General features: G+C 45.6%; 1 protein-coding gene across 3 annotated transcripts in view; it reads right to left on the reverse strand.

The window, feature by feature from the left end:
• Positions 1-27,196, reverse strand: part of DRAXIN (dorsal inhibitory axon guidance protein) — a 46,773-nt gene that overhangs the window by 16,051 nt on the left and 3,526 nt on the right. The window contains exon 1 of one of the 3 annotated variants that reach the window (XM_077249679.1): positions 16,017-16,145. The exons of the other annotated variants lie outside the window; for them this stretch is intronic. The gene's annotated coding sequence lies outside the window, so the exon portion shown is untranslated. Of the gene's footprint in view, positions 1-16,016; positions 16,146-27,196 lie in introns of those variants that run through there. 3 annotated transcript variants of the gene reach the window in all.

The raw sequence follows: 27,196 nt of genomic DNA on the forward strand, positions 1-27,196 counted from the left end.
ATGGGGCACTGTACCATAAACGTTGCTATTTATGTTACATTTTTATTCAAGGCTTACATATGAAACCTCTATTATAAAAAGCCCAACAAAAAGGATTTTTATCTTTCACTTTTTTATTCGAATGTACTAGAAATGTTCAAATCGATTCACTCCGGATCGAGTTTGTGCAGAATATGTAGAAATTTACGGAACCTGACAAATTCTAATGATTTGCAATCCTCTTCGCACATATCATGTAAAATTGAGAGGAAGATAACACGACCTTAGGTGGGCACCACCATAATGCCCCGCATTGGTATAGCACCTCCATTCAGGAGAGAGTATCACAGCCTATATAAAAGCGGAAGCAGGGAATGCAGCAGCCAGTCTAATCTGCATAGTGGGAGGATGTCACAGCTCATCGCTTAGCCATTAAGATAGGGAGAAAAAGCCATAAAATACGGAAGAAATATTACAGACAGTGTATGACAGCACAGCAGTGAATAAGATTAGTGGATGAGGAAAAAGAGAATAGTGTCATACATATCTTTTTCAGGGCAATGAGAGACTTTGCAGAATTTTCTATTTGTGACAAATTGATTAGCGACAAATTGAATTTCCTGAGAAAATTCAGCAAAATTAGAATAAAAAAAAAATAATCCACTTTTCTCTAGAAAGTACTAATCGCCTCTCCACCACCTGACAGATGAGGGCTGCGCTGAGACCACTACAGATCATGGTGCTGATTCCCCGTCAGACAGTAATAAGATCCTCGGCTGTGACTCGATCTTGCAGGCTTGTAATGAGCTGTGTAATACAAGCGGGGTCATTTTTCTTCCTGCCACTTACAAGCGCACTACAAATCTAGATCACCGTATTCATGTCAAGTCCGGGATGGAGCTCTAATGAGGAAATCTCTGCACTACATTTTATATATGTGTGTATATATATATATTATATATATATATATATATATATATATATATATATATATATATATATATATATATATACATACAGTGGGGCAAAAAAGTATTTAGTCAGTCAGCAATAGTGCAAGTTCCACCACTTAAAAAGATGAGAGGCGTCTGTAATTTACATCATAGGTAGACCTCAACTTTGGGAGTCAAACTGAGAAAAAAAAATCCAGAAAATCACATTGTCTGTTTTTTTATCATTTTATTTGCATATTATGGTGGAAAATAAGTATTTGGTCAGAAACAAACAATCAAGATTTCTGGCTCTCACAGACCTGTAACTTCTTCTTTAAGAGTCTCCTCTTTCCTCCACTCATTACCTGTAGTAATGGCACCTGTTTAAACTTGTTATCAGTATAAAAAGACACCTGTGCACACCCTCAAACAGTCTGACTCCAAACTCCACTATGGTGAAGACCAAAGAGCTGTCAAAGGACACCAGAAACAAAATTGTAGCCCTGCACCAGGCTGGGAAGACTGAATCTGCAATAGCCAACCAGCTTGGAGTGAAGAAATCAACAGTGGGAGCAATAATTAGAAAATGGAAGACATTCAAGACCACTGATAATCTCCCTCGATCTGGGGCTCCACGCAAAATCCCACCCCGTGGGGTCAGAATGATCACAAGAACGGTGAGCAAAAATCCCAGAACCACGCGGGGGGACCTAGTGAATGAACTGCAGAGAGCTGGGACCAATGTAACAAGGCCTACCATAAGTAACACACTACGCCACCATGGACTCAGATCCTGCAGTGCCAGACGTGTCCCACTGCTTAAGCCAGTACATGTCCGGGCCCGTCTGAAGTTTGCTAGAGAGCATTTGGATGATCCAGAGGAGTTTTGGGAGAATGTCCTATGGTCTGATGAAACCAAACTGGAACTGTTTGGTAGAAACACAACTTGTCGTGTTTGGAGGAAAAAGAATACTGAGTTGCATCCATCAAACACCATACCTACTGTAAAGCATGGTGGTGGAAACATCATGCTTTGGGGCTGTTTCTCTGCAAAGGGGCCAGGACGACTGATCCGGGTACATGAAAGAATGAATGGGGCCATGTATCGTGAGATTTTGAGTGCAAACCTCCTTCCATCAGCAAGGGCATTGAAGATGAAACGTGGCTGGGTCTTTCAACATGACAATGATCCAAAGCACACCGCCAGGGCAACGAAGGAGTGGCTTCGTAAGAAGCATTTCAAGGTCCTGGAGTGGCCTAGCCAGTCTCCAGATCTCAACCCTATAGAAAACCTTTGGAGGGAGTTGAAAGTCCGTGTTGCCAAGCGAAAAGCCAAAAACATCACTGCTCTAGAGGAGATCTGCATGGAGGAATGGGCCAACATACCAACAACAGTGTGTGGCAACCTTGTGAAGACTTACAGAAAACGTTTGACCTCTGTCATTGCCAACAAATGATATATTACAAAGTATTGAGATGAAATTTTGTTTCTGACCAAATACTTATTTTCCACCATAATATGCAAATAAAATGATAAAAAAACAGACAATGTGATTTTCTGGATTTTTTTTTCTCAGTTTGTCTCCCATAGTTGAGGTCTACCTATGATGTAAATTAGAGACGCCTCTCATCTTTTTAAGTGGTGGAACTTGCACTATTGCTGACTGACTAAATACTTTTTGCCCCACTGTATATACACACACACGCAGTCTTGGTCAAACGTGTTGGCACCCTTGAAACTGTTCCAAAAAATTAAGTATTTCTCCCAGAATATTATTGCAATTACAAGTTTATTTCCTTTGTGTGTATTGGAACAACACAAAAAAACGAATAAAAAAGACAAGTTGGACATAATTTCTCAAAAAAAACAGGAATGGGATGTGAAGCTGCGTGAGGGAGAAGCTAGGTGCACAACAACAGGGAGAGGGAGCCCAAACACTAGGGAAGGGGGGAGTGGAGACCCCTAGGCAGATCTAACAACACCCTGTCTGCCCTAAATAGGTTCCACGCCTATCACCGAGCAGGAACCTAATCCTTGCCTGACCCTAGCGTTAGGCCCTGGATAGGGAGAGGATGGGGTAGGCAATAGTCACTCCCCAATACTACTAAAGACATAGAGGGTGGACAAACGAGGGGATACACTTAGCCTGAGAAGACCAGTGAGATAATCAAGCCAGCAATCCTCCAAGGGTACTCCAAGGAGACACTAGCCGACTGCTAGTACTTCCAACCAGACAGAGGGAAATTGAGCTAATATCTGCACCTAGCTGGAGAGACTGAAGGTATTTAAACCTTCAGCAAGGGTGAGTTAATTAGCAGCAGAAGGAGGAGGTAACTGTTGGGTCCTAGAGGGAGAAGGATATCCCTCCATAACAGAGATGCAAAAAATCAAGAAGGTGCTTGCAGAGCTAATCGCAATGACCTTCTACAGACTGATTCAGGATGACTGTCTGTCACACCCGTGACATGGGCAGGACAAAATTGTTGATACCTTTCCAAAACTGTGGGTTAACAACTTTGTTTTAAATATGTGATGCTCGTTCACACTCACCTGTGGCAAGTAACAGGTGTGGGCAATATTAAAATCACACCTGAAACTAGATAAAAAGGGGAGAAGTTGACTCAATCTTTACATTGTGTGTCTGTGTGCCACACTAAGCATGGAGAACAGAAAGGAGAAGAGAACTGTCTGAGGACTTGAGAAAGACTTGAAATTGTTGAAAAATATTAACAATCTCATGGTTACAATGCCATCTCCAGAGATCTTGATGTTCCTTTGTCCACGGTGCGCAACATAACCCATGGCACTGTAGCTAATCTAACTGGATGTGGACGGCAGAGAAAAATTGATGAAAGCTTGCATAGTCTGGATGGTGTATAAAAAGCCCAAATCAAGTTCCAATGAAATGCAAGCTGTCCTGCAGCCTCAGGGTGCATCAGTGTTAGCATAAACTATCCATCAGCACTTGTATGAAATGAAATGGCAGGAGACCCTGGAGGACACACAGACATCAAAAAAGCTAGACTGCAGTTTGCCAAAATGTACATGAGTAAGCCAAAGTCCTCCTGGGAAAGTGTCTTGTGGACAGATGAGACCAAGATGGAGCTTTTTGGTAAAACACATCATGATCATGGGTGCCAACACTTTCAGCCATGACTATATTTATAATCCTTTATTGGATGCTGCCCTTCCCGTGGTTGTTCCTTCCCGGTGAAAGACCTGGCTATTCATTGCTTGCGTTGAGAAACACGTGATGGTGTCTCCGCGGCTTTTCTACATGCATTTGCATATTTCCCTTAAGGGATGGGGGCAGTGTTCTGGATCACTGCGTTGAGAAACACGTGATGGTGTCTCCGCGGTGTTGGATGTTTTGATCTCCCCGAGGTCATTCATCCTTATGTTTATAGTCCTTTCACTAGGCACTGCTCCTAATAGCCAGTTTCCTACTCCACACTGATGAGGGGCAAATACCCAGAAACAGTTGTCTGTGGATGGATACCATGTTTTGGCATAGGTGGTTTTCCTTTATTGGATGCTGCCCTTCCCGTGGTTGTTCCTTCCTGGTGAAAGACCTGGCTATTCATTGCTTGCGTTGAGAAACACGTGATGGTGTCTCCGCGGCTTTTCTACAGGCATATATTTATAGTACAGGCATTTACTTCCTCAGGTAGACATTAGGTAGCATTCACACAGGTAATGTGGTTTGGTCCAAACATGTGCAGTTTTATTGCTTTCATAAAACTCCAAGGGATTAAAAACCAAAAACATAAAGGTAAATAACCAGAACATTCAGCAGCACATCTATGTCAGTGCGGGATCACAGGAACAGGTTACATGAGAGGAAAACACTGCACTTCAGGAATCATGGTGCTGTACATGTAGGGTAAACAAATCCTTCATCTGTAATGTAGAAACACTTGGCACTCATATAGGTGTAATTAAGAGAAATGTAATGAATGTAGAAAATCCAGAAAAAAATAAGAGTCAAAACATGACCTTCATCAGTCATCTGGACAGAGTAGAACCATGTGAAGTCGCGCTATGTGAAGGTCTGCGGTGTCAACCGCTGATACTGGAAGCGCTTCCAGAAGACGCATGATCTACCAGTCTCGGCATCCCCTCCTGCCCAAGCTCCAGCGCCAAAGATAAGTGTTCCACTCCGGGCACAGTTCACACTGAATAGGCTGGAGCTTCCACACGTTACTCTATAGCGCCAACACACAGACTACTCAGCTTTCCTAGCTGAGCCCTGCAGATAGAGACCCTGGCTTGTCTCTCCTCCAGCTACAGCTCACATTTTGGCTGGTCACTCACCAGCTCCAGCACACTCGACTCTGCTTCATTCAGCAGACTGACACCTAGTGAACACAGGCCCTGGTTCTTAGTCAATACTATAGTCAGCTGCATCTAATCAAGACCTGCAGTGCTAGGACTTAACCACCCAGCCATCGTTATGAAATTTAAAGGGGTTGTCCACTTTGGACAAAGTAATTGAAGCCTTGTCAGGTGCTGCGATATCTTCAGTATTGAGATGACAGACTGGAATAGGGGCGCTAATGTGAGCTCTATGGGACTATTGGGGCACTATATGGTATTACTGGAAATGAGTGGTCCAAATTGCCATTGTGCACTAGACCAACACCTATTGGTCACCTACTGCTCCTCCAGGTTGAATATCGCCATCTTAAATTTCCATTTTCAAACATGTGAGAAGTCGAGTTCCTGACTATTGACCGACCAGGAACTATAATAAAGTCTTATTTCCAATAACCTGGAATAATTTCCCTAATGGGGTCTGGGAGAGCTGAGTGATGTCTCTTCTAACCAAATCGTATGTGCCTAGCGAGTTTGCTCTGTCCCCTTCGCCTTTGTATCGCCATTTAGAGCCACATTCCTCCGGAGGGACCTGGCACCTTGTAAGCCAACTTGGCGAATAATGATAATGGGAAGAAAATTGAAAGACACATTGTCATCAAATATGTTATCTAAGAATTATGCAAATTGGAATAGGGCCATCTGATTTGCATATTTCCACCAAATTAAGTTTCCTTGATCAGCTTGTCCCGCTGGGAATGGATCCAGGGCTGGAGATAGACCCTGCAGTGTGTGCCAGCTCTCCGCTCGGGATCACAGGGGGAGATGGGTGAAGGGTCCTGAGGCTTCCGAAATATAGTGACCATGATATGGCAATGAGATGAGAAGCAGGTAGGGGAAAGAATCCGATGATGGGGGTATCCGAGGTGCGGAGTATCCTGGCAGGGACAGACCCGGGTACAATCTGCTGATATATATTGTGCTCCAGATTCACATGCAAATTAGTGTAATTAATCATTGTGATGTTTCCTTTTCTCCAATTTATTCCTTCCCTGCTGCTCGACTTATTCGGATAGCGCGCCCCCTTCCCTTGGGTCCTCTCCAATGTACTGAGCTTTCTGCCAGGCTTGCACAGCTGCTGCAGTCACCATCCTTCCACCCAGCTGGCACCAACGTGGCGTCCTGGCACCGCGCACCCCCCCAGTCCAATTCTCTATAACCCGCCTGCGTAATGCCCAAGCGCTAATCCATTAATTACCCCCGTGTTATCTCACCTTATGTAAATGTGCCATCAAATATTAACCGCCGTCCTCAATATGGAATTAATTAGATCTCACGGTTACGGCTATCTGGGGAAGATCCGGATCAATCATCCTGTGAGGTCTGGATAGTTATGGCCATCATCACGGCGCTCCCAGGGGTCTCCAGCCAACTTTCCAAGACTTCTGAACTTGGACTTAGTCTTTAAAGCATTATCCCCCCCAAAAGAATAAGTTATGCCCTATCTTGAAGGACATTTACATTTGGGACCCTTGACTTTGCCAAGAATGAATGTTTGGAACCCAAGAACTTGGTTTAGCAGCACCATCCTGAATGGAGCAGAGGTCTCCACTCCATTTATTATTATATATTATTGAGAAAGGTCCACATCTTGGACTGAAACGTCGCACATGGGCCAATAAACCACCTTTATTTTTTCTATTGGAGTGCTGCCTTCATTTTTCTGGATCACTCCATTTATTGGCTTTGGGACTGACGGAAACAGGCTGTGGACAATAAATGGAGTGGAGGTCGAGCACTTCTCTTTTTAGGATGATCTGCAGAGCCCCGTTCTCCAAGTTCCAAAATCCTGATCTTGGACCTTCTGAGGGTCCCAGAAGTCGGACCATCAGTGATCAGCAAGTTGTCCCCCATCTAAAAGATAGGGGATCACTTGTATTTTGGGGAATAAATCTCTTAGAGGACCTGTCACTTGTCATTTTTTCTTAACCTGGTGTAAATGCCGCTGTTCTCTTGAATCCGACGATGTGCTTCATTTGATTCTCTGCCTCTCTGTTCCTGAAATATGACCTCCTCTTTCCTGTATAAAAAAAACTAGTCCTTTTATCCAAATGGGTGGTGTCGTCAACTCCACTTTGTGGGCGTTTTCTAGAAGAACCACGCCCAGTTGGTTAACAAGACTGGAATTATATTAAAGATAAAAGAGGCCGTATCTCAGGAACGGAGAGGCATGGGAACAAAAGAAAAACAATGCCGGATTCAGGAGAACAGCGGGATTTAAAAAATACAGATTTATGGCAAAAGAGTAGTGACATCTTCTTTAAACATCTGGAAATGGTTGTGGTCTTTAGCAGGTTGTAATCCTACACAAGGACCCCTGGCCCTAAAACACCATCCCTGCCTACCCCGAAGGCCGATTGGACACTAGCGCACAAAAACCTTCCAGAATTGCTGTTTTTTTCTGGAGGTTTTGGGTGGTTTCATCAGTGAATGGGAGATTTTTATTTTTTATTTTTGCTTTTCTATAACTGTTCCTCTTTTTTTGGGGAGCTTTCGGACTTTCCTGGAGAGTTGTCAATTATATTCAGAGGACAACAGCGAGTAAGGAGGTAACTCCGAGGCCCAAATACTACTATCCGGAGTCTCTGGTTACATCACTTAACATTTCCCTCCAGGATACTCCGTCTAGGCAATATGTCCGCCATTACAGCCGGCACTAGGGTCGCCAGCCAATATTGCCAGGTTTGTAAATGGCAGAATGACCTAGTTATGTCGAGATATGGGAACCAAAGGCAAAACACAAGTTAATAAAGCCTATAATAGCGTTAAAGGAGGATATATTGGCTGCCACCTAGTGGTATGGGCTCTAAAGGGGCTGAGCTGCAATACCAGGCACAGCCTGGACAAGAGTGGCGCCGTTTCTGGGGAAAAAGAAGCAGGACCTTTTTTTGGGACACTAGGTGACAAGTTCGACCCTGGTGATAACTAACGGTAACAATTATGGTTGTCACTCAACTTTCCCGGAAATGAATACAACTGAGCTGAAATAATAAAAAATAATGGAGTTTCCAACTTCAAAAGTGAGGATTAATTAAAGGGTTTGCTCACTTTGGACAATCCCTTTTTGTTGCAACAGTGATAAGATGAGATGATCGCTGATTGTCCTGAAGGGATCGACAGCAAGTGTTCGATTTCCCTGCAGCGCCACCACAGGAGAAATGTAGAATGACACAATGCTCTATGGGTGCATGCAATGCACAGAGATGTGGGGTCCTCCAGCGCAATAGACACCCTTCTAGTAGATGAGGGTCTTGAATGGAGCTCCCACTCGCCTCTATACGATTTTGGACAAGATGCTGCATCCTGAGAGTTGCATTGACCCAACAGTCGCTGCCCTAACACGATATTTGCAATTAGTTTCGTAAACTAGACGCCCCCTTTAAGGACCCCTGCTTTCTCCATGTTGGGTAAGGGGGCTTATTCGGATTTACAGCCGCAGGATTGAGTCCTAGTTACCGGTTGTCAGAGACCAAAGTGTTTCCTGCGTGAATCAGACCTCGGGGGTCTCGCCGTGTCTATAGTGTTGTTACGAGGATGAGACCACGTCTACTCTCCATAAATTCAGACACTTCTTGGCAAGACCAAGGACTTCACGGGGAGCTGGAATTACACATCAAAGCTCGGCTCCCCTGCCCGTGCACACGCCGCGTCCGCTCTGCGGTGGCCGCATTGTCGCTTTCTGGATCTGATATTAAAGGGGAGGATGGGGTTCAGCAAAAAAAGACATTGGCGGTGAAGAAGAAGAGGCAGCTGTGGTGGTCGGCGGGCGCTCTGGCCCTTTGTTCTCCTCTCTTCCCATGCTCCGCAGAGGATTTTATGAGAAATCGACAGACTTGAGAGCATGACCTGAGTGCAGCGCTACAGGCTACAAAGCGCCAACGCTATTATTGCTTGTATTTATAGTTTTTCATATTGTGCAGAAAGGCATAAAGGGCCAAAATAATAGCCGGCGATCCCCCAAATAATAGCCGGCGACCACCCCAAATAATAGCTGGAGACCACCCCAAATAATAGCTGGAGACCCCCCAAATAATAGCCGGTGACCCCCTTCTCTTATATAGGTTATTCACAAAAGAAGGCGGCATCTAGAGCAAAAATAGAGCCGAATAGCTTCACGTTTAACCCTTTCACAATTCAGATTTTCGAGAAATATTCATGATTTACAAAATATCATAAAATGATAGTAAAGCATAAAATATATAAATCGGTAAAAATTAAAATTGAATGTTTAGGGTGTATGGTAAAAAAAATAATTGAAAAATATATAATATTCTCTGGATATAAATTGTATTTTGTTGAGATTTTTAGCAAATTGTTGGAGAAAGGAGGCAAAATGTCCACCCCTGGTGTGTGGCACATTGGCACACTGGGGTATAGTTATACTGGTACAGTACAAAGAAAGGGGCGATGCATTTTGAATCCACGGGAAACTACAAACGCAGCAAGAAAATACTTTGCCAATACTCCCAAAATATTTGGGAAGCTCCCACAAAAAAAAGGGAGACCACCGGTGCTCCAAGAAGAGGTGGCAAATCTTGTGGGCAGCACCCAAATCTTCCAGAAACTCGCGCCGTGCAGGGTCTCACTCATTGAGAAGCTGGCATTAGTAAATTAAAGGGGTGCCGAGGCAGCCGATGCCCCCGCTCTGGGGTCTGAGGAGCCCAAAGTCAGGCCCTGTTGCTATAGCCAATGCCTCCATTTTTTTTTAGAACTTTTTTAAAAGTAGATCCATCTAAGAGATGTAAACCTTAAAGTTACCCAACCCCAGCTCAAAATCTGTAACAGGTCCTTTTTCCCAGCGCCGAGACCGCCTCGCGATCCAATCCACCGAGGGGTACAGAACACCCAAAAGCGGGCAATCTTACCCATGTTGGGTCCTTTCTAGGGTGCGACATAAATGACCAAGTATTTTGTGACTTGTAAGTAAGACTTTGGGCCCCTCCAGCACCACGGTCTAGTTTGCTGTAACCGGCGCAGCCATTATGGCTATGCCCCATTCAAGAATGCCGAAACATTTACGAGACACGAGCGCCGTCGTTGCCTTCCCCTCTGTTCGTTAAGGGTGAATGCACCCTAACGCTTTTACATAGCACTCCGCTTGATTGCCCCATGCTTTGATGCATCATCAATCCTTGGGGACATGATGGCCCCCTTTAAGACGAATGTAGCCCAAGATGGGTCTATGCCAGTTTACCTTAAAAAAAAAAAAGTCATTTTAGGGAAGCCTTTAGGTGCAATTAGGCAAGGCTTAGGGATTAAATCTTGGCACGTAATTTATTCACAACCCCAGTAAAGTATCATGCCCCCTGTGGAGGTTACTATACGGGAAACAGTCGACCCCACAGCCTAGGGGGACCTTAAAATGCCCCTTTGGTACATATGAGAAGACCAATACTACTAAAGTTGGAGATTTTGCATTGGGGCCCAAAACCTTAAAGTTACACCAGCTGTGACAGAGTAAAGGGGTTCACAAAGGGGAAGGACATTGCATGTTCGGAGGATATGGGGTGGCGGGCGGGGTACAGCGTATCCCTGATGCTCTAATGCACCGAGCCCGGATCAATGTGAAGAAATATAGCAAATCCAAACTGTGACGATGGTTTTTCCTTTCGGTGCCCATGGACGTGACGCCCTATGGCGGTCATTTTCCTGTTGTCCAGCTGGCCCCTGGATACAGCTTGGATGATTTGGTAATTGGCATCTTGGAGAGGAGACATTACTGCCGATACTCGCGCCCCCGCACTGCGCCGCAGTGACCGCCGCCTGTTGCTATCGATATAAATAGGATTTCTGTTTCACCATCTGTGATTTATGCCGTCTTTATTTAATTATTATGGAAAGCGTGATGCCACCCGCTGAATTCCCACCAGCGACGTGCGCCCCTCTATAATGCCGATGTTCCTCCTATGCCGGCTCTTTATCGGAGATGCAAAAATCGGCATTTTAATAATAAGAGTGATGGATGCCCCGTCAGCGGCGGATGATTAATTACACTTGTAATTAAGGCTACAGCCGAGATAGATGCACGATAACACATGCTGCCGGACCAGATAATGCCACCAGCCCGGGACCACACAATGGGGCCTTAATGCGTGACACATGGGGAATGGCTGGCAGTCCGTCCATCTGCCTGTGCCCAGTACCACCAGGGACGGAGTCTGCCCCAAACTACGTCCTCTCACACGGCCTCGTACACTACGCTGGTAGAGTTTTCTGAAAACATTTGCAATTGTTCCCCCCGAATATTCATCTCCTGAAATACTCTGTGCTGCTGAAGACTCTGCTGCCTACACTCCTTAAACGACAGGGTTCCCCTTATATACAGCCCTGTTCTCATTGACATCCAGACCTGCGCACTCCGCTCCTGAAACCCTCTGTGCTGCTGAAGAAATCGCCTCCTTTCATCTCAGAGGCTCCAGAGGGATAACGTTCACCTGCACTGATACATTGTAACAAAATATAACAGATTTGTGGGGCTACATTGTTTTTTTTTTAGCTCACTGAGCATTTTTTAGACTGGATATAATTGTGACAAATCCTCAGCTGTGAGAAGTAAAAGGTCCAGAAAACCTGTCTATCTCTGGATGTTTTCATTCACTGACAACAAAGAAAAACTCTAGAACATGGAGAAGAGTAAGAACACAGAAGATTTGTAGAAAGTTGATGAACTTTTCATTTTAAAATAAGGAAAAGTGAGATTCCTCGGCCCCTTCCTGGCGGCTGTATATAGAGGGGTACACGGGGGGGGCACCGGCCGCTCATTTATTGACTCTTGCACTTTATGCCTTTATATTAATGGAAAGTCAGAGTAAATCCCAGCACGCGTGCCCCCGGGCCACCAGGGCCTATTACCCCATTACTTATTTATACCAGCCGGCCCCGAGCGCTGCGGCTATAATCAGGGGCTGTGCGAGGAGTCGGGGGCCGCGAGAGGACCCTGCGGGGATTTCACCATTTATTAGCAGCTCTTTCTATAACTCCATCCAGATCTATAGAGCTTCCAAATAATTAAAAAAATACATTTTTTTGGCTGCAATTTGCCCTTGGTGCACTTTGTGATCCCACCGGGGGCCATCACTATCTCATTGTTCCTCTCATATGGGGCACAGGGACTTTTTGGCCCCATGCGACTAGATCCCCTGCACCCACCATAGTAGCGCCCCTGCTACTGACTACTAACCAATGGGAAATCATAGGAAACGAGACGCCATTTTTGACCAGTAGCAGCGGTATGTACGATGATTGCAGCACATAATACTGCCATATCACTCCCTGCAGCACATAATACCACCATATCACACCCTACAGCACGTAATACTGCCATATATCACACCCTGCAGCACGTAATACCGCCATATATCACACCCTGCAGTACGTAATACCGCTATATCACACCCTGCAGCACATAATACCGCCATATCACACCCTGCAGCACATAATACCACCATATCACACCCTGCAGCACATAATACTGCCATATCACACCCTGCAGCACGTAATACCGCCATATCACACCCTGCAGCACATAATACCGCCATATCACACCCTGCAGCACGTAATACCACCATATATCACACCCTGCAGCACATAATACCGCCTTATCACACCCTGCAGCACATAATACCACCATATCACACCCTGCAGCACATAATACCACCATATCACACCCTGCAGCACATAATACTGCCATATCACACCCTGCAGCACATAATACCGCCATATAACACCCTGCAGCACATAATACCGCCATATATCTCACACATAACCTACAAGAATGGATTTGGGTTGTGCAACCAGAGAAAACTCCTACAAATGTGTGGGGTGGGTCGCACCCTGGACACCATTGCGGCCCCCCAGGGACCGCACATAATACAGTCATATATAGTAATCAGATGCATCAGCGGTAATTACAGAGACACGTCCGCATCCAATATCACCGCGACATCTCCATAATCAATACGTGGCCGTCCACCGGGGGAGGGGTGCGGGTCTACAGCCGGATCATCTGTGTAAGCGATTCTGCCATGACTTTGTAAGCGGGGGGGAACGGGGCGGGGGGCTTACATGTTGGCGCTGAGTTAAGCAATTTGCTCTGACGGATCCATAGAGGTTTTGCCTTTGTTCCAACTTAAAGGGGAAACGCACCCAAAAGTGACGGTCAGACGTGTGTCCGGTCACAGACCAGCGATCGCCCGCCTGGTAGAAGTCCATTATAGTCTGTGCTTTATATCGGTCGTCGACACTTAATATTGGAGGGTGATTAACACTTGAGACCCCCTTTTAATAGGTAAAATTAGAGACCTATGTGGGCACTATATTATACAAAAATCAGCACTATAGGGCACATGTACCAGCTCAGCAAATAGTGGTGCTGATAGGAAACCATCAGTAAGCAGGTAAGCCTTTGCCGATGTGCACCTACTAATCCCCTCACCCACTGATGCCCTACAACAAGGAGGGGAAATATTGCTATAGAAAGACCAATTTTGATTGGCAGGTGGTCTAAATGGGAAGGAGGTCCTTAGCGGGGATGAGGACCATTGAGTTTAATGGTCTCAGTTTAACTAATGAGGGGCTGGGGGGTTAGACTTTATTTGGGAAACCATAAGGGACAGACAATGGCTGACATCAGGGGACCTATAAGTTATAAGGTTGTGGCCATTTCCATCAATGGGGTCACACAAGATCAATGACTTGAATGGAACAGATGACTGACCAGATGGACACATATAGTAAAAACCTACAGGACCAAAGTATGAGACCCCCTTCTAATTAGTGGATGCGGCTAGTACAGCTACACCCAAGACTAAGATGTTGCCCTCAATAGGCAAGAACTGGAGGAGGACCGGGTCATCATGGCACCACCGACACTTTTCCTACAAGTCAGTTCATCCCGATAGACTGCCCACTACAGATCTCAGCTGCTCTTTCATTGGGGGCTTCATGCATTGGGGTCACCATGGTTGAGCAGTTGTCTACAAGCCTCAGATCACCTACATGATGTCAAGCACTGGCCAGACAGGAGTGGGGTAGCCACCAATGGACCCTGGAGAAGAAGATATATATTCCGCTCCCCCACGTGGTCAAGTCAAGAGATCTGGGTTGATAGAGGCTGTGAGAAGGCTTCTGCCCCAATGAAAAGTTTGGTGAAGGAGGGATAATGGTTGGCAAGTTCTGCCCCAAATCAAGAATGCTACTAGAGAATTGTGACCAAGTAAGAGTTTCAGGATTACTCTTTCCTGGTCTCTCCCCCGTGGGAAGCAGGTGCCAAGTCTGGAGAGCCAAACACTAATGGTGCCAAGTCTGGAGAGCCAAACACTAATGGTTGCAAGTCTGGAGAGCCAAATACTGATGGTGCCAAGTCAGGAGAGCCAAACACTGATGGCGCCAAGTCTGGGGAGTCAAACAATGGTGACCCCACTAAACCCAACATCAATGTTGCCCTCAGCCTTGACCACACGGAGATGAATTCCTCTAGTGGACGTCCTCCTAGGAGAGGCTGGAGGCCGATGTGGCAGAAGGGGGACAATTTCTAAAATCTTTGATACATTCTTCAAAAAACTGATTCGATCTCAAATAATCTAATCTGATCTGTCTCATAAATGCCGAGATTATCACAATCAGGGCGGAGAATGGGTCCAATCAGAAGTCTGACATTGCCCCGATCATCTCAGGCTATTTCCTTCATGAAATTCCATCAATAACATGATCATTAAGGATTTTAGATCATTACAATTTATTTATTTATTATTTTCTGTGTATTTTATCTTTTTTTATACACATTTCTATATTTTTATCTCTGTATTTAGTCATGTATAATCTGTATTATATTTTGTCATAACAAATATGCCGTGAAATAATTGAAATCATTATGATTTTTTTTCATGATTTTTTTAAATTGAATAATTTATTAAAATATACATATATCATTTTTATCTTTTGCTGTGGCTTCTAAAGTTTATTTAATGACATGATCCCCTCTTAACAATTCCTCACACCACATTTACAGTGATTGTACACATGCATATATATGTTTATCTATACAACCGCAGTAGCAATATATACATTACATATTATATATATATATATATATATATATATATATATATATATATATATATATATATATATATATTCATACACACACACACACATATATATATTTATATAAACACACACTCACATATATATATTATATAAATACACACACATATATACGGTATACCTGGACACAATTTCAATGCGAACCTCATATGTTGTAACACACAACTCCGAGATACAGGTCCCACATTCCCTCCATTGATTACACTATCGGATGTAGCACAGCGGAGCTTGTTATTTGACACAACTCACTAAGGTACGCTGTTCATGGATCTTTAATTTTACATGGGACTGCAAATAGAAGTCTACAACATTATGAGAGCACTAACACACCAGTGAATTATAAAGCCAGCTTTTCCCATGTTAAGTAAGAGGAATAACACTTAAGATTTCTACATGTCTCCCCACCCCCCTCTATACAAACAACAGAAGGAAAGAGAGAGCAGATTGCTACAATGTACCGACAATAAGTAATGTATCAGAGGGGTGAAGTGAATGATAAATGCCCATAGAGGCTGGGGGGGGGACCACAAATACCAGCCACTGTCTGTGCAGGGAAGAGGAGACTGAGGAGCTCAGGAAACAATAGAAAAATATCAGATAAAGGTAAAGGAATGGAGGAGTCTCACCAGCCCTGACTCTTCCTCTGTCTTCTCCTCCTCGGCTACCTGTCTTCTGCTCCACTAAAATCCTCTCCAGCATCAGAGGGGAGAGAGAGATGTAGGAGGGGCAGGGAGGAGGAGGAGGATGGGAGGACATGGGGTGCTGAGCCCGAAATATCAGCAGCAGGTGCCCAGGTGACTGGGGAGAAAATAGTGGTGGAGAGTTCAGAGGAGTTCAGGACACAAGGTCACTGGTACCAATGCAGATCAGGAGATGGAGAGAGGAGGGACAGAAGACAGGAGAGCAGGGACTGCGATCAAGGACTGCGATCAGGGACCGCGATCAGGGACTGCGATCAGGGATGCGATCAGAGACTGCGATCAGAGACTGCGATCAGAGACTGCGATCAGAGACAGCGATCAGGGACTGTGATCACGAATGCGATCAGGGACTGCGATCACAGATGCGATCAGGGACTGCGATTAGGCATGCGATCAGGGACTGCGATCAGGGACAGAGATCAGGGATGCGATCAGGGACTGCGATCAGGGATGCGATCAGGGACTGCGATCACGGATGCGATCAGGGACTGCGATCAGGGACTGCGATCAGGGATGCGATCAGGGATGCGATCAGGGACTGCGATCAGGGACTGCGATCACGGATGCGATCAGGGACTGCGATCAGGGATGCGATCAGGGATGCGATCAGGGACTGCGATCACGGATGCGATCAGGGACTGCGATCACGGATGCGATCAGGGATGCGATCAGGGACTGCGATCAGAGACCGATCAGGGACTGTGATCACGGATGCGATCAGGGACTGCGATCACAGATGCGATCAGGGACTGCAATTAGGGATGCGATCAGGGACTGCAATCAGGGATGTGATCAGGGACTGCGATCAGGGACTGCGATCAGGGACGCGATCAGGGACTGAGATCAGGGATGCGATCAGGAACTGAGATCAGGGATGCGATCAGGGACTGCAATCAGGGACTGCGATCAGGGATGCGATCAGGGACTGCGATCAGGGATGCGATCAGGGACTGCGATCAGCAACTGAGATCAGGGATGCGATCAGGGACTGCAATCAGGGACTGCGATCAGGGATGCGATCAGGGACTGCGATCAGGGATGCGATCAGGGATGCGATCAGGAACTGCGATCACGGATGCGATCAGGGACTGCGATCAGGGACTGAGATCAGGGATGCGATCAGGGATGCGATCAGGGACTGCGATCAGGGATGGGATCAGGGACTGCGATCAAGGACTGCGATCAGGGACTGCGATCAGGGACTGCGATCAGGGATGCGATCAGAGACTGCGATCAGGGACTGCGATCAGGGATGCGATCAGGGACTGCGATCAGGGACAGAGATCAGGGATGGGATCAGGGACTGCGATCAGGGACTGAGATCAGGGATGGGATCAGGGACTGCGATCAGGGACTGCTAGAGAGAATGACAAGACACAAAGAAGTGAAAGCGAGGAAGACAAAAAATGCCTGGATCTGTCCTGGAGGTGAGGCTCGGGGGGCAGCACATCTGTCCGGACATCTGGACACGGACCTGAAGACCTCCTAAGCCCAGAGCCCTGTGGGGGGCACAATCTCTCCAGGCTGAGCAGGACACTGGCAATTAAATACCAGGCAGAGCCGACGAGTGACCTGATCTGTGCCCCCTGACATTTAATGGGGTTACCATTACTGCCGAGAAATGTCTTCACGCTCTGCCTCATAAGAAAATGACATCTTCATTATCTACCTTATTAGTAATGGTATCTTAAAGATCTGCCTCCTGTGCAATACTGTCTTACGAGCACTGTACTGCTCCTTCTAATCTGTGAGATCCGGAAAGGAAATAGTTAACATAAAAGCTTCATGCTCTGCGCTATCAGGAATCCCATCTTCATGCTCTGCCCTATCAGGAATCCCATCTTCATGCTCTGCCCTATCAGGAATCCCATCTTCATGCTCTGCCCTATCAGGAATCCCATCTTCATGGTCTGCCTTATCAGGAATCCCATCTTCATGCTCTGCCTTATCAGGAATCCCATCTTCATGCTCTGCCTTATCAGGAATCCCATCTTCATGCTCTGCCCTATCAGGAATCCCATCTTCATGCTCTGCCCTATCAGGAATCCCATCTTCATGCTCTGCCCTATCAGGAATCCCATCTTCATGCTCTGCCCTATCAGGAATTCCATCTTCATGCTCTGCCTTATCAGGAATTCCATCTTCATGCTCTGCCTTATCAGGAAGCCCATCTTCATGCTCTGCCTTATCAGGAATCCCATCTTCATGCTCTGCCTTATCAGGAATCCCATCTTCATGCTCTGCCTTATCAGGAATCCCATCTTCATGCTCTGCCTTATCATGCTACCTTTGTAATTTAAAATGAAACCGGACCCAGACATCTGTCACCCTCTTGGGGGTACACCCCGTCCCCTGCACTGATGATTTTATGGAGGACTGATTTCCGCTGGCAGGGTCAGTCGCACAACTCCATCTTCCGTACGATTCCGCCAAACTCTTACTTTAGTAACGACAGTAAGGCCGGCATCACACTCAGCGTATAAAAATACGGTCTGTTTTTTACGGCCGTAATACGCAGAAAAGTCCCCAAAATAGTGGTCCGTATGTCATCCGTAGTCAGGGTGTGTCAGCGTATTTTGCGCATGGCATCCTCCGTATGTAATCCATATGGCATCCGTACTGCGATATTTTCTCGCAGGCTTGCAAAACCGACATCTGATGGATTCATGTGCTCAAATGTTCGGTAAAACATATATACAGTATAACTTTTCCAAGGCTCCAGTTCATGAGTTCATCCACCAGAGGGCGCCTCACCGCGACTCAATGTAAGTACAGATCACCCAGCTTTCCTTTCAGCACCCGGGGTTACAGGCACCAGCGAGTGCTTTAGCACAGCTCCTGCCTGTAAAATGAGTTAACCCCTTCAGATGGATTTACTTCGTGGGATGTGACAGTTCATCAGAGGGTATGTATATTGTTGGTTTATTATTTTGCCAAGCGAGGGTCTTCTGGTGGATTGAGAGGGCAATAAAATATTAAAACAACCTGTGTGTTTATTTCATTAAAATACTTTTTAATAATGTGTGTGTGTGTGTTTTTTAACCCTTTCATACAATTGGATTAATAATGGATAGGTGACATAATGGACGCCTCTCCATTATTAATCTGGCTTAATGTCACCTTACAATAGCAAGGTGGCATTAACCCTTCATTACCCCATATCCCACCGCTACACGGGAGTGGGAAGAGAGTGGCCAAGTGCCAGAATAGGCGCATCTTCCAGATGTGCCTTTTCTGGGGTGGCTGGGGGCAGATGTTTTTAGCCACGGGGGGCCAATAACCATGGACCCTCTCCTGGCTATTAATATCTGCCCTCAGTCACTGGCTTTACCACTCTGGCGGAGAAAATTGCGCGGGAGCCCACGCCAACTTTTTCCGTCATTTAACCCTTTATTTTAGCAGCTACCGCACCCAAATTTTGCACATACACACTACTAACATTAGTAGTGTGGAATATGCAAAAAAAAAGGGGATATGAGATGGTTTACTGTATGTAAACCATGTCTCATATCCTGTCGGGTTTGTGAAGGAGAAATGAGAAGCCGGCAATTGAATTACCGGCTTTTCACTAACACCGCTGCGTATTTCTCGCAAGTCACACTGCTGGTCCGTGTGGAATCCGTATTTTTCTCGCCCCCATAGACTTTCATTGGCGATTTTTTTGCGCAATACGGTGACAAACGCAGCATGCTGCGATTTTCTACGGCCGTACAAGACCGTATAATACGGATCCGTAATATACGGCAGATAGGAGCTGGGACATAGGGAATCATTGGGCCGTGTGTAATGCGAATTTTACAGACGTAGTTTATGCGCTCATACGTCCGTAAAACTCGCTAGTGTGACGGCGGCCTAATAATCAAGCAACTTTACAAATAATCTCATCCGCTGCAGATTTCACAAGTGGGCCAGACACCTGCAGGCAGGAGAGAAGACGCCTCCTGTATCCCCTGTATTCTGTCCTGATAGGACTGAGCTGCAGTACCACGCACGGCCACCACTGGGTGGATGGCGCTGTTCCTACACCAACAATAAATGGGAGCAGCAGACGTGTCTGGACCCCAACCCCCCCAGTCGCCTGGCCCCGCAGTACGGGACCTCGGGGGTTAATATCTGCGCCCCCTGTCATGGTTCCCAATGGCAGGGGAACGTCAGGACACATAAAAAACGGACGAGCTCTTGGGTGATGGAATCTCGAGCTGACCGTGAGCTAAACCTACCACACAACTAATAGTGGCCGGGGGGCGTGCCTAAGTTTTATCCCTAGACGTCTCTCGCCAGCCGGAGGACTAACTAACCCTAGTAGAGGAAAAAACAGACCTGGCTTACCTCTAGGGAAATTCCCCCGAAAAGGAGACAGAAGCCCCCCACATATATTGACGGTGAGTTCAGAGGGAAAGACATACGCAGTATGAAGGTAGGTTCAGCAAAGCGAGGTCCGTTTACTAGATAGTAGAAAGATACAAAAGGGAACTGCACGGTCAGCTGAAAACCCTTTTAAAATACCATCCTGAAATTACTTTAAGACTCATGTGTCAACTCATGACACCGGAGTGGTAATTTCAGCCCACAAGAGCTTCCAGCTACAGAGAATGATATAACTGTAAACTGGAACAAAAAAATGCAAACAAACTTAGGACTAAGAGTCCAACTTAGCTGATCAGTAGTCTAGGAGCAGGAACATGCAACAGAAAGGCTCTGGTTACATTGATGGCCGGCAAGGCAATGACTGAAGAGCAGGAATAAATAGGAACTCCCCACTACTGATGAAAACAGGTGAACTGAGAAAGAAAACACACCCGAGTCACCAGTACCACTAGCCACCACCAGAAGGAGCCCAAAAGCAGATTCACAACAGTACCCCCCCCTCAAGGAGGGGGCACCGAACCCTCACAAGAACCACCAGGGCGATCCGGATGAGCCCTATGAAAGGCACGAACCAAATCAGAGGCGTGAACATCAGAAGCAGTTACCCAAGAATTATCTTCTTGACCATAACCCTTCCACTTAACCAGATATTGTAGTCTCCGTCTGGAAATACGGGAGTCCAAAATTTTCTCCACAACATACTCCAATTCACCCTCAACCAGCACAGGAGCAGGAGGCTCGGTAGAAGGAACAACCGGCACCTCATACCTCCGCAACAACGACCGATGGAAGACATTATGGATAGCGAAAGATGCCGGAAGGTCTAAACGAAAGGATACAGGGTTAAGAATCTCCAAAATCCTATAAGGACCGATGAACCGAGGCTTAAACTTAGGAGAAGAAACCCTCATAGGGACAAAACGGGAAGACAACCACACCAAGTCCCCAACACGAAGACGAGGACCAACACGACGACGGCGGTTGGCAAAATGCTGAGTCTTCTCCTGGGACAACTTCAAATTGTCCACCACCTGTCCCCAAATCCGATGCAACCTATCCACCATAGTATCCACTCCAGGACAATCCGAAGACTCCACCTGACCGGAAGAAAAACGAGGGTGAAACCCCGAATTGCAAAAGAAAGGAGAAACCAAAGTGGCAGAACTAGCCCGATTATTGAGGGCAAACTCTGCCAACGGCAAAAAGGCAACCCAGTCATCCTGATCCGCAGACACAAAACACCTCAAATAAGTCTCCAAGGTCTGATTAGTTCGCTCCGTCTGGCCATTAGTCTGAGGATGGAACGCAGACGAAAAAGACAAATCAATGCCCATCCTAGCACAGAATGCCCGCCAAAATCTAGACACGAACTGGGTCCCCCTGTCAGAAACGATATTTTCCGGAATACCATGCAAGCGAACCACATTTTGAAAAAAACAGAGGAACCAATTCGGATGAGGAAGGCAACTTAGGCAAAGGTACCAAATGAACCATCTTTGAAAAACGGTCACACACCACCCAGATGACAGACATTTTCTGAGAAGCAGGGAGATCAGAAATAAAATCCATAGAGATGTGAGTCCAAGGCCTCTTCGGAATAGGCAAAGATAACAATAATCCGCTAGCCCGAGAACAACAAGGCTTGGCCCGAGCACACACATCACAAGACTGCACAAAAACTCGTACGTCTCGAGACAGGGAAGGCCACCAGAAGGACCTAGCCACCAAATCCCTAGTACCAAAGATTCCAGGATTACCTGCCAACGCAGAAGAATGAACCTCCGAGATGACTCTACTGGTCCAATCATCAGGAACAAACAGTCTACCAGGCGGGCAACGATCAGGTCTATCCGCCTGAAACTCCTGCAAAGCAGGGTGGATAAAAATCAATGTTTTTTTAAAAAAATAAAAAAAATCGGATTTTTTTGATTTAAATCGGATTTTTTTGATTTAAATCGGATTTTTTTCAATAAACTGCTTTTTGAGGAAAATATTTTACCATCCAAAGGTTCTTCCATCATGAGATAAAGCTGAGTTGTTTAACTCAGTAGAATAAAGGCTGTATATGTGTAACATTCACAATGCCATGCTCTTCCAGAGGTTTCTGTAGGATGCTGACTATCCAACAAGTTTGGGCATGTCAACTGAATGGAAAAAGAAACTAAACCAAAAGTGAAACCAAGCTAGAAGTGTGGAATTAAAGGGGCAGTATGAACAAAATGTGGAGGCTATTAATAGTTTATACAATTAAGACATGCTGCTTTTAAACACCTACCTATTGCCATATAGTAAAACAAAAAAGATTTTTACTTACTTTGGGGTCCCCCCCTCACCCTGGCGTTAGATCGTTGCCCCTAGTTTCGTCCGTGTAACTATGGGCGCACATGCGCACTGCTCTCACTTCTCATTTTAATCGTGATTTATATTAAAAAAAACCTTTTGATTTAAATCAGTGATTTAAATCATGATTAAAATCATGATTTAAATCGATCCGATTTAAATAGAAAAAAATCTTGTGATTTAAATCGTGATTTAAATCATGATTTAAATCGGCGTGATTTAAATCAATCCACCCTGCTGCAAAGCCCATCGCAGGTCTGGGGAAACAGCAGATAATATCACCCCATCCTTAAGGATACCTGTAGGTTCAGAATCACCAGGGGAATCAGGCTCAAAACTCTTAGAAAGGGCATCTGCCTTCACATTTTTAGAACCTGGTAGGTATGAGACCACAAAATTAAACAGAGAAAAACAACGACCAGCGCGCCTGTCTAGGATTCAGGCGCTTGGCAGACTCAAGATAAATCAGATTCTTGTGATCGGTCAATACCACCACCTGATGTCTAGCCCCCTCAAGCCAATGACGCCACTCCTCAAAAGCCCACTTCATAGCCAAAAGCTCCCGATTACCAATATCATAGTTTCGCTCGGCGGGCGAAAATTTTCGAGAAAAGAACGCACAAGGTCTCATCACGGAGCAGTCGGAACTTTTCTGCGACAAAACCGCCCCAGCTCCGATCTCGGAAGCGTCGACCTCAACCTGAAAAGGAAGAGCAACATCAGGCTGACGCAACACAGGGGCAGAAGAAAAGCGGCGCTTAAGCTCCCGAAAGGCCTCCACAGCAGCAGGGGACCAATCAGCAACATCAGCACCCTTTTTAGTCAAATCAGTCAAAGGTTTAGCAACATCCGAAAAACCAGTTATAAATCGACGATAAAAATTAGCAAAGCCCAAGAATTTCTGAAGGCTCTTAAGCGAAGAAGGTTGCGTCCAATCACAAATAGCCCGAACCTTGACAGGATCCATCTCAATGGAAGAAGGGGAAAAAATGTACCCCAAAAAAGAAATCTTTTGAACCCCAAAAATACACTTAGAACCCTTCACACACAAGGAATTAGCCCGCAAAACCTGAAAAACTCTCCTGACTTGTTGGACATGAGAGTCCCAGTCATCCGAAAAAATCAAAATATCATCCAGATACACAATCATAAATTTATCCAAATATTCACGGAAAATGTTATGCATAAAGGACTGAAAGACTGAAGGGGCATTAGAAAGACCAAAAGGCATTACTAAATACTCAAAATGGCCCTCGGGCGTATTAAATGCGGTTTTCCACTCATCCCCCTGCTTAATTCGCACCAAATTATACGCCCCACGAAGATCAATCTTAGAGAACCACTTAGCCCCCTCTATTCGAGCAAACAAATCAGTCAGCAGTGGCAAAGGATACTGATATCTGACTGTAATTTTATTCAAGAGTCGATAATCAATACACGGCCTCAAAGAGCCATCTTTTTTAGACACAAAGAAAAAACCGGCTCCTAAGGGAGATGAAGAAGGACGAATATGTCCCTTTTCCAGGGACTCCTTAATATACTCTCGCATAGTAACATGTTCAGGTACGGATAAATTAAACAAACGACCCTTTGGAAATTTACTGCCTGGAATCAGATCTATGGTACAATCGCAATCTCTGTGAGGAGGGAGTGAACCAAGCTTAGGCTCCTCAAAAACATCACGATAATCAGACAAAAATGCCGGAATCTCAGAGGGAACAGATGATGAAATGGAAACCAAAGGTACATTCCCATGAGCCCCCTGACATCCCCAGCTTAACACAGACATTGCTTTCCAGTCAAGGACTGGATTATGAGATTGTAACCATGGCAATCCGAGCACCAAAACATCATGTAGATTGTACAACACAAGGAAGCGAATCACCTCCTGATGGTCTGGAGTCATACGCATAGTCACTTGTGTCCAGTATTGTGGTTTATTACTAGCCAATGGCGTAGAATCAATACCCTTCAGAGGTATAGGGACTTCCAGAGGCTCTAGATTAAACCCACAGCGCCTGGCAAAGGACCAATCCATAAGACTCAAAGCGGCGCCAGAGTCGACATAGGCGTCCGCGGTAATTGACGATAATGAACAAATCAAGGTAACAGATAGAATAAACTTAGACTGTAAAGTGCCAATTGAAACAGACTTATCAACCTTCTTTGTGCGTCTAGAGCATGCTGATATAACATGAGTTGAATCACCACAATAGAAGCACAACCCATTTTTTCGCCTAAAATTCTGCCGTTCGCTTCTGGACAGAATTCTATCACACTGCATATTCTCTGGCGCCTTCTCAGAAGACACCGCCAAATGGTGCACAGGTCTACGCTCCCGCAAACGCCGATCAATCCGAATAGCCATTGTCATGGACTCATTCAGACCTGTAGGCGCAGGGAACCCCACCATAACATCCTTAATGGCATCAGAGAGACCCTCTCTGAAATTCGCCGCCAAAGCGCACTCATTCCACTGAGTAAGCACAGACCATTTACGAAATTTTTGGCAGTATATTTCAGCTTCATCTTGCCCTTGAGACAGGGCCATCAAGGCCTTTTCAGCCTGAATCTCTAAATTAGGTTCCTCATAAAGCAACCCCAAAGCCAGAAAAAACGCATCCACATTGAGCAACGCAGGATCCCCTGGTGCCAATGCAAATGCCCAATCTTGAGGGTCACCTCGCAGCAAGGAAATTACAATCTTAACCTGCTGTGCGGGATCTCCAGCGGAGCGAGGTCTCAGAGAAAGAAATAATTTACAATTATATTTCAAATTCAAAAAACGAGATCTATCTCCGGAGAAAAATTCTGGTATAGGAATTCTAGGTTCAGATATAGGAGCATGTACAACAAAATCCTGTAAATCTTGAACTTTTGTGGCAAGATTATTCAAACCTGTAGCCAAACTCTGAGGATCCATTTTAAGCAGGTGAGATCAGAGCCATTCAAGGGTTAGAAGGAGAGGGAGACAAAGACTGCAATTAGAGCTGAAATGCAACTGATTCAACTATAGAGCAAGCACCAAGGGAAAAAAAAAAAAAAAAAAATTGCAGACTTCTTTTTCTCTCCTTTCTTCTGCCAACAGTTTTAACACTTGGCCGGCCATACTGTCATGGTTCCCAATGGCAGGGGAACGTCAGGACACATAAAAAACGGACGAGCTCTTGGGTGATGGAATCTCGAGCTGACCGTGAGCTAAACCTACCACACAACTAATAGTGGCCGGGGGGCGTGCCTAAGTTTTATCCCTAGACGTCTCTCGCCAGCCGGAGGACTAACTAACCCTAGTAGAGGAAAAAACAGACCTGGCTTACCTCTAGGGAAATTCCCCCGAAAAGGAGACAGAAGCCCCCCACATATATTGACGGTGAGTTCAGAGGGAAAGACATACGCAGTATGAAGGTAGGTTCAGCAAAGCGAGGTCCGCTTACTAGATAGTAGAAAGATACAAAAGGGAACTGCACGGTCAGCTGAAAACCCTTTTAAAATACCATCCTGAAATTACTTTAAGACTCATGTGTCAACTCATGACACCGGAGTGGTAATTTCAGCCCACAAGAGCTTCCAGCTACAGAGAATGATATAACTGTAAACTGGAACAAAAAAATGCAAACAAACTTAGGACTAAGAGTCCAACTTAGCTGATCAGTAGTCTAGGAGCAGGAACATGCAACAGAAAGGCTCTGGTTACATTGATGGCCGGCAAGGCAATGACTGAAGAGCAGGAATAAATAGGAACTCCCCACTACTGATGAAAACAGGTGAACTGAGAAAGAAAACACACCCGAGTCACCAGTACCACTAGCCACCACCAGAAGGAGCCCAAAAGCAGATTCACAACAGCCCCCCCTCAGGTCACAGCGGCTGCGGGGATTTCTGCTGGACGGAGCAATGACTGACACTGGGCCGCCATCTGTATACGGTTACTATGGTGACGGCGGCGGGTACCTTGCTAAGTGGCCATGGGTGGATGGGGCACCACAAATCCCAGCAATAATCAGTATCGGACGTGACATGGGACGGCCACAGCAGAAGTATTACACAGCTGAGATACACAGGATACTGCTGTGCCTGAGGCCGTATCACACACAAGGCTTAGATTCACCTGTATATTCTGCTCCCTCAGACTGTATCACACACAAGGCTTAGATTCACCTGTATATTCTGCTCCCTCCGACTGTATCACACACAAGGCTTAGATTCACCTGTATATTCTGCTCCCTCAGACTGTATCACACACAAGGCTTAGATACACCTGTATATTCTGCTCCCCTCAGACTGTATCACACTCTAGGCTTAGATACACCTGTATATTCTGCTCCCTCAGACTGTATCACACACAAGGCTTAGATACACCTGTATATTCTGCTCCCTCAGACTGTATCACACACAAG

The sequence above is a fragment of the Ranitomeya variabilis genome, chromosome 4 (assembly GCF_051348905.1).
Source record: "Ranitomeya variabilis isolate aRanVar5 chromosome 4, aRanVar5.hap1, whole genome shotgun sequence".
NCBI classification, from domain to species: Eukaryota; Metazoa; Chordata; class Amphibia; order Anura; family Dendrobatidae; genus Ranitomeya; species Ranitomeya variabilis.